This window comes from Mytilus trossulus, chromosome 3 (genome assembly GCF_036588685.1).
Source record: "Mytilus trossulus isolate FHL-02 chromosome 3, PNRI_Mtr1.1.1.hap1, whole genome shotgun sequence".
Classification (NCBI taxonomy): domain Eukaryota; kingdom Metazoa; phylum Mollusca; class Bivalvia; order Mytilida; family Mytilidae; genus Mytilus; species Mytilus trossulus.
Genome location: NC_086375.1, coordinates 37,558,548 through 37,567,392, shown reverse-complemented (window position 1 = coordinate 37,567,392; position 8,845 = coordinate 37,558,548). Strand labels below are relative to the sequence as shown.

Genomic DNA, 8,845 nt, shown 5'->3' with positions numbered 1-8,845 from the left:
AATGCTCTTCAACTTTGTACTTGTTTGGCTTTATAAATATTTTGATTTGAGCGTCACTGATGAGTCTTATGTAGACGAAACGCGCGTCTGGCGTACTAAATTATAATCCTGGTACATTTGATAACTATTAACACCACTGGGTCGATGCCACTGCTGGTGGACGTTTCGTCCCCGGGGGTATCACCAGCCCAGTAGTCAACACTTCTGTGTTGACATGAATATCAATAATGTGGTCATTTTTATAAATTTCCTGTTTACAAAACTTTGAATTTTCGAAAACCCAAGGATTTTCTTATCCCAGGTATAGATTACCTTAGCCGTATTTGGCACAACGTTTTGGAATTTTGGATCCCCAATGCTCTTCAACTTTGTACTTGTTTGGCTTTATAAATATTTTGATTTGAGCGTCACTGATGAGTCTTATGTAGACGAAACGCGCGTCTGGCGTACTAAATTATAATCCTGGTACATTTGATAACTATTAACACCACTGGGTCGATGCCACTGCTGGTGGACGTTTCTTTTTGGAGTAAATTAGTATTAAATGAAAATAAACTTAGCAGTACTTTATACAAGTTAATGCTATGTTTAAAAAGCAATCATGGTGTGAATTTCAAGTGGATAAACCACATATAATCTATATTTAATGAGCTAGGCATGAGCTTTATTTTTTTTAAACCAGTTTGCTGTATACGAAAAGGCTTTAGTAAAACAAATTTTGTGTGACCAGTTCATACAAAAATGGTATAGTGATTTACACACCACATCACGTGGACAATTTTATTCACTGTTCAAAAAGAGTTTTGAAATAGAAAGATACCTTATTAATTTACCAGAGACATCTAGAATTTGGATTTCAAAATTCAAAACTGCAAACTTACGATTGCCTATAGAAACTGGTAGATGGTACAATATACCAAAATCAGAAAGAAAATGTAATTTATGCAAAGAGGATATTGGTGATGAGTGTCATGTATTATTTATTTGTAAAAATGCAGAGATAGTAGATTTGAGAAACAGATATTTACCACAGTGTTATAGAAATAATCCAAACATTGTAAAAATGGAAGGTCTTTTGTCACTTTGCAATATTGAATTATATAAGAAACTGTCAATGTTTATCAGAAAACTGTCTTCTCTTCTTTAAATTTTGTTTGTATTAATTTTTTAATCACATGTTCATTTCTGTCATATTTAATGTATATATGTTATCAATGATGACCTCTTGTAACACATTGTAAATGTGTCTGAGTGTTTTCCTAATAAATCTTGAATCTTGGTAATAAAGATAAAAGATATATATATACCTGGGCTTCACAAAAATAAAGCTTTTGGTGACCGTGTGTTACCTTTCCTCGTCAGTTTTAATCTAGCGTCGTACTACAGTACAAGATATATAAGGCATGGAGATGTTATTGTTACAGATCAGCTATATATATATACAGATCAGATATATATATATACAGATCAGATATATATATATACAAACAGTTTTAAAATTGGGCATTTAATTCGGTGTCATTTTTGAATTTTGGATACACTTTGGTCAAGAGTGAACATTTTTCTATGGCTAATATCTCGAAAACAAGCACATTGACCTATTAATATTTTTTGCTCTTTTGATTGCTTTATTTATCCCCTATCAATATAAACTAGTGTTTTGAAAAGCTTATTATTTGGAAACTGAGAAGCAAACTCCCTTAATATTTCTTATTTTTATAAAAATTGTTTTGCGTATCTTCGTTTTTTTGTAATTTTTTATTTTACTGAACTCTTGCATATTGGTTTACTTTATTAAGTGTCTGGTGTTTTCAGTACCTTAGATCGGCCATATTTGATATGGTGGCATTTCATAATTTTGTTCCAGGCTATAAATATGAATTATGCTTTTTTTCTCTACTAACCCATTAGGCAAAGTTCACGCTTTTACCATAAATGGATACACAACAAAATCAAGCGTAACGGCATTAATGGATCATTTTTAAATTGTTTCATAACGTTAGTATAAAAAAAGCTGGGACATCATTTCACACAAAACAAAACTGATGTATTGGTAACAACTAACTATTTATTTCTGATGCTAAAAAATAGGTTTGTATGACCATTTCATAGGGACGGCTTGTGAGGAGTACGTGGTATCGGAAACGATATGCTATTTTAATATGATTCACGGTGACAACTGAAGTACAGTATTTGTTAAAAAAAATAAAAAAAATATATCATCTATTTGTGCAAGGATTTGAATGAACACTGGTATTGTAAATCGATTGCCCTTGTCAATTATTGTTCTTCTGTATTAAAAGGGCTTCATATATACATAGAAAACCATGGTCAGCTTGAATTTTAACGAATCTTGATATTTACTTAACAAAATATGTACTGAACTTGTTCATAGTGTCAAAACTCTTATAAATTAAGACACTATTAAAATAATTATGTGTTTCGAATGGATTAGAATTTATCATTTGTTTTTTTGCGATTCGCACACAATTTACCAGCGGGCCCATTTTAGCTTGTCATTTTTCAAGTAGCTATCAATTGTAAAAAAAATTTGTCATCCTTGTGAAAAACAGCTTTTTTCATTTGAACTTTAAATCAACGGACGCATCTGTTGTCAAAAGGATGGTGTTTCTTCCTGTTTACAAAAACAAAAATACAATTTGTCCTTCAATATAACTTCTTCCGGTGAACGTGACTTGTATCTAACTGTCATCCCACTTAGTCATATCAATTAATAATTATCTTTCAAGGTTTTTTTTATCAACAAGTGCAGTCGTCCGTTTATCAGTCCAAATCTGTGACATTTTTCTAAATTGAATACTGTCAAAACTTTTTAATAAAAATGTTCACATAAAACAGAGACATGCAATAGAAAACAAACAAATTGGTTTCAGAGTCTCGTAAAAATGCCCTGTAAATGTAAAAAAAAACAATCTCTTCAAACTAATAATTGTTAATTTGATTGATAACTGAAAAAAGATTTACGCTTTATGCACTTTAGTTCAGAACTCGCTGTTAGGTTGTTACTGTTATGTAATTCAAGTGTCGAAATTGATATGTTTTTTCAGGAATTGCACATTAAACGAATATTTTTTGTAAAAAAAATAGATATGGGCCAAACCCTAACCCATGTTGTTACCTCAGCCAACTCGTATGTTTACCAATGTTTTTCAGATCATTAAAGTGCAGATGCTTTACAACCAATTTGTATATTAAATAAATGATTAGTTTATGCCATTCTCTACATGTTTTATGTTCATTTTATTTTGGGTAGACACAATATATGTCAATATCTTTTTATTCCGATCGTTAATGCAGAGAATTTTACGAAATTGCGAACGGAATTTAATAACATGAATAAGACAGCCATTGTAATTTTGATGATGAAAATCGTTTTAGAAACCAGCCGTTCCGATTATGAAGTGAACAGTTACATGGATACTCACTTATCTGGTTAACTAGCAACACTAACCCGAATTGAAAAAAAAATTACCTCATCCGTTAAACTTAAATATTTTTACATGAGCGTTAGTGAGGGATAACATTCAAATTTATAAAACCTTTAAAATGAAATTCACCGTTTCATTTTATGTTTAAGGTATAATGAATGTGACCAGTTTTGGGGTACCCTGAAAAACGGTCGAAAACACTGGTAGGTAAAAATCATTGAGTTGTTTTGCACATATTGTCATATTAGAAATACCACTGACTGTTAAATTGCATACAAGAAACATATTTTTAAGTAAATCTGAAAAATCCTGGTAGTACAAAAAGCTTTAATGTAAAAAAACGGGTTATAATGATTGATACGGCGAAAAGTCTGGCCAGCTCAGATAACACATTTTTTTTTCAAATTTAGCCAGCAAAAAAATCTGTTGTTTAATTCCTGCAAAATTATTTAAACATTTATTGTTTATTAATCTTTAAGATAACAAAGTGTTAGCGGATTTGACCGTTTGAAATTTTCAAAATGTTTCAACAACTTGGCTAACAATAAAATTAACAGTACCAATTTTTTAACAAGGTACACGAAAAAAGTAAAATTTGGGGATACAATTCATTTTCCCCTTACAAAACCTCCTATAGACTGTATAGGCATTATTTTAATGTGTTATAGGCAAAGGTTGATTTAATAATGAAAACAGTATTATTCAGTTTGGGACGAGAATCTTTGGGACGAGTTGGCAATATTTTTGATCCCAACTTTTTATTGGTTTCTCTCCCCAGACTACAAAATGCCCCTGTCATCAATAGCAGACTGTCACATTATCAGAATTCATTGTTTTAACAGTCTGTCACTATCTATGTACTATCAGTGTGATAATGTAGATTATCTATCAGCATAAGCTTGTAATATGATTGATGCTCAGATCATATCTTCTAGAATAGTGCCTTTTATATTTAAAAAAAAAACCAAACACAAACAGTAAGTAAAAACTCAGTATCAATGACTTATAACTAAATCCATATTACTTCACCATTTAATTCATATGTTCAAATCGAATTTGCCAAAACTTCAAAGGTTTTTTCGAAATGATGCCACAAGGTCTTTTAGTCAGTATAGTTGCTCCAGAACTCATCGGACTCAGTTCATTGTTTTTTAAAATCATTTCGTGTATGAATGGTAATTTTCTACCTTTTCATCCAAATCATAAAAAAGTTCTATAATTTTGTGTTTGGTGGTGTCAAACATGTACAGCTTACTGAATCTGTCTGCATCATTCTCACAGCCAAATGTTAAAAACATAAATGCCTGATCACTGTTTAATTTACTACTATGTTAAAACGCACTAATGACTTTCAGTACATTTGAAGAGTACACCAGGTCTACCCCTTAATAAGCTGTCAGTAACTGTTTTATTGCCCAAACTACGATCGTAGAGGGGCATGATGTTTTCTGGTCTTTGTGTCTGCTCATCTGTTTGTCCATGCGCCTGTTATAAGTTCGTTCGTTAGTTCGTCCGTCTGACCCGCTTAAGGTTAAAGTTTTTTGTCAAGAAAGTTTTCGATGAAGTTGAAGTCCAACCATCTTGAAACTTAGTCACTTGATCCTTATGACATAATTTTTCAAATGTTAATGCCAAATTAGAGTTTTTACTCAAATTTAAGGGTCCACTGAATATATAAAATTATAGTGCGAATGAAGCATCCCTTTACTATGGACACATTTTTGTTGTTATTTGGTTTTGTGCTTTGTACAATTCTGATGAATTAAACCCTTTTTAACTGATTTTTAGTTTGTTCATATGTTGTATTGTTACACCACTGTCAAAGGTTAGAAGAAAGGTTTGGCGCCACATAACATGTTTAACCCCGACACATTATGTATGTGTCTGTACCGAGTCAGAAGCCTGTAATTCGGTGGATGTCGTTTATTCCATTATATCATATTTGTTTTTCGTTCCATATTTTGTACACAAATCAGAGTTTTCTCGTTTGAATTGTTTTACATTTGTCTTTTTGTGGACTTTTATATCTGATTATGTAGTATTGGGTTTACTCGTTTTATAGGCCATACGGTGACTTCATCTATAACTGAGCCAATTTGCTGTTTCAGAATCTAATGCATCCTGGGTAATATTTTCAAAAGCGTACACCAAAGCGTTTTGATTGGGTTAAAACGTTATAAACAATGGCAATTCAACCAATGACGTAACATTATTTTCACTTTGGGGTACGAACAATAAAATTACCAATGATGCTCTAGATTCTGAAACGGCTAATTGGTGGATAATAAAAAGTATGATGTCGTCACAACGTTTTGATGTTGATGTCATGTGATTCATAATCAGAATATATAATTATGTGTGTGTGAGAATATCTTCAAAAGAATATGAAAATTCTTTAACGAACTTTTGCATTGCGGGTAGAAAAATTCCATAGATGAATCTGTTCTTGTGGTATAAGTGACAGAATTAAATTTTTAACATAAATGCTTAAAGATTATTTACGCTTCATTAAGATAAAGTATTCAAAAGATAAAGAGTGATACAAATGTACATATTCATATCTCTATCTAGCAGTTACACAGCTCTTTTCACACTCCCTCTTTGTAAGAAAGTTGTTAGCATTTCCACGGCAGCCACCATAAACAAACTGTGTGCATGAATTTGTCTTGTGGTTGTAGGAATAACGTGGAAAATACGCTTCACAAGGTCCACTTACCGTCGGTAACAAACAATCTGAAATGAAAAAAATTTCATAATATTTTCTCCAGATTCAGCCTAAAGTAACACACAGTAAAGATAATTTTTTCAAAGGAGTCAATTACCCATAATAACACAAAAAAGACTAAAAAACAACAATAAAAACAAATAAAACAATTCCAAAATATCTTTTTCGTTTAATTTTTTTAGCATTAACACCCCTTATAGAGAGTTGCGGCAATAGAGTTCATCAACATGCGGAAGAAAAACACTCCTTCTACAAAAGGCATCGAATTTTAATATTTAAATTCCGAAGTAATGATGATTCGCATTTACAAATCTAGGATAGCCAAACGAATTCCCCTCTTTAGTATGAGCTGTATGAATAGGTAAACTCGTCGTTATTTTTTTTTTTTTTATCAAAAACGATCACTGAAAAAGCGAGTATGCCTTGCAAACGGATCTCTTAGAGAATTGTTAGAAACTTTCTACATATAGAGACAATAAAAATATACCTAACCTATAGTTGGATTAAGCATTATCTTTTCGACAGAACGTTACTGCGTATTCATTCCTTCTGCATATCCAAGTGATAGCCAAAACCCTTAGCAAAAAGTTATTGATGAATGAGAGAAGTCAATTAGAAATTTAAGATAAAGTTTTCGACAAAAAATACCATTATTGTGAGGGTGTCCAGTTGTTGTGGTCTCTGATGTTACAATGGACATACAAGTCAGCAGTACCATACAGCAAATACAAACGATGGTTGGAAATGCTTTCATCTTTCACCTACAAATAATGTATATATAATAGACAAGGAAATGTCGTTCGTTTGACATTATACATGTGTATGCGAATTGTAAAATAACTTATGCTCTTATTAATAAATAAAACAATACCATTATTGATATTCAAATTTTCTAAGAATTTGTTTGCAAGATACAACAATTACAAATTAAGAGAGACTTTAGATAGCAAAAATACATTCTTACCAACTGACAAAAGTTTCTACTTTGTTTTATCTTCCTGTAGTCAACACCTACATATATCGGAAAATTGACGTATTGACCTTCAATTTGTATTACTAGTACTTAATAGAGGACATTTTATGTTACGGTTGATAACACAATATTCTATTTAAATCAATTCCAAATCGCTAATATTCGGAAACCGGAATATGTCTTTATGACGGTATAAATAGCATTTTAAAATTTATATTTGGGGACTTACAAAAACTTACATGGTATGAAGATTATCTCATTAGTTTGCATTAGGCAATATAACCAATTGACTTGTGTACGGTTATGAATAAAGCTATCACACGCATCTTATCTTGTCACACAGAGGTTAAAATCCTTGATAAGGGCCAACCAGGTTAATCCCTATACATTTGTGAACATGATCATTTATAGCAAATGCTGATGAAAAACAAAACTTTTATGACAACATTTTATGATTTTTAAATGCGATTTGAATTAATTTGTATTAATTCATTGTTGTTCCCCATGTTGTTTCTTTTATCTTAGTTTTATATTTTTCAATTACGTTGCGTAAAAATCTTGTTTTTTTTTCGTACATGTTGGATGATGTCTTAATGTTTTAATTTGTGTATGTCTTGTGATATTTGTTCAATATTTCAGATTTTATGAAAAATAGTATAACTTTCGATTATTAAAAAAATATTATGTGTTGCCCTTTTGTCTTTAGCGAATTGAAAAAATACGGAACTAAGTACTGACTAATGGACTTTGAATTAAATACATGCATTAAACCAATTTGTGTACCAAATTAGCACTTGCAATAGCAGCTTTCATTAGCTCTGCAGGTTGTATATATAGTCAACCACATATGTTCAGCTACACAAAAACACAGTTGTACTCGATGTTAGTGACATGAACTCCAAGATATACAGCTGAAATTGAACTGCCTGGGATTTCTTTCTAATCGATTTTTCAATATTAATAACCTGTTTCAAGTCAGTTGTAATATACTATAATATAATCAAATTTTAAGTTTAGTCAGTTCCAAAGTAGAGTAATATATATAATAATGATCCTATCCATGTTAATTGTGATTGAGACTGGCTTTTTAAATTTTGCAAACGTTCATAATTACCCTCGTTAAGATAATTACTTGTTGAAAATTTATTAATCATATGTCTGACTTGTATTGCTTTATCATAAATAATACGACAGGCAGCCAAAACCTGAAAGTCGAAGGAGGCGGTAATGATGTAGGGAAACGTTTCAATTTTGCAACAGTAATTTAATGAAGATGTATGTCAGACGCTCCTAGCATTTTTGATTTTTTCCAAAGGTGGCTTCAATATTGGCTAAGTGTTACACGACACTTAATTTCCTTTAAGGATTTTGGTTAAATGCGAGCACAATAATTTATAGGTATCGGAACTACTTTGGTACTGATTTATAACAGACCTTTAAAAGTTCATTAAGAAAGTAATAACAGAAGAGCGTTTTGAACGCATAAAATTTATAAAGTGTGATTTCTTTTTTTGCAACAATGGGTTGGTACCGCTGCTCATAGAATATCAGTCTCCGAGGGTGTCATCAGTTCAGTAGTTTGTATTGCAGTGCTAACATGATATGTAACAAACATGTCTGATATTTATATAAAAAAAATATGTGTAATGATTGAAAGTGAGATACACTTCTCCACCGCCATGGTTCACAGTTTCTGGT

At 31.4% G+C, this 8,845-nt stretch overlaps 1 long non-coding RNA gene across 1 annotated transcript; it reads right to left on the bottom strand.

Annotated features, from left to right (window-relative positions):
* Positions 1-6,098: 6,098 nt before the first annotated feature.
* On the bottom strand, positions 6,099-7,282 carry LOC134711389 (uncharacterized). The gene is made up of 3 exons (XR_010106182.1): positions 7,139-7,282; positions 6,823-6,935; positions 6,099-6,182 (listed from the first exon to the last, which is right to left on the bottom strand). It is a non-coding gene; the product is annotated as an uncharacterized LOC134711389 (long non-coding RNA).
* Between the last annotated feature and the right edge of the window lie 1,563 nt (positions 7,283-8,845).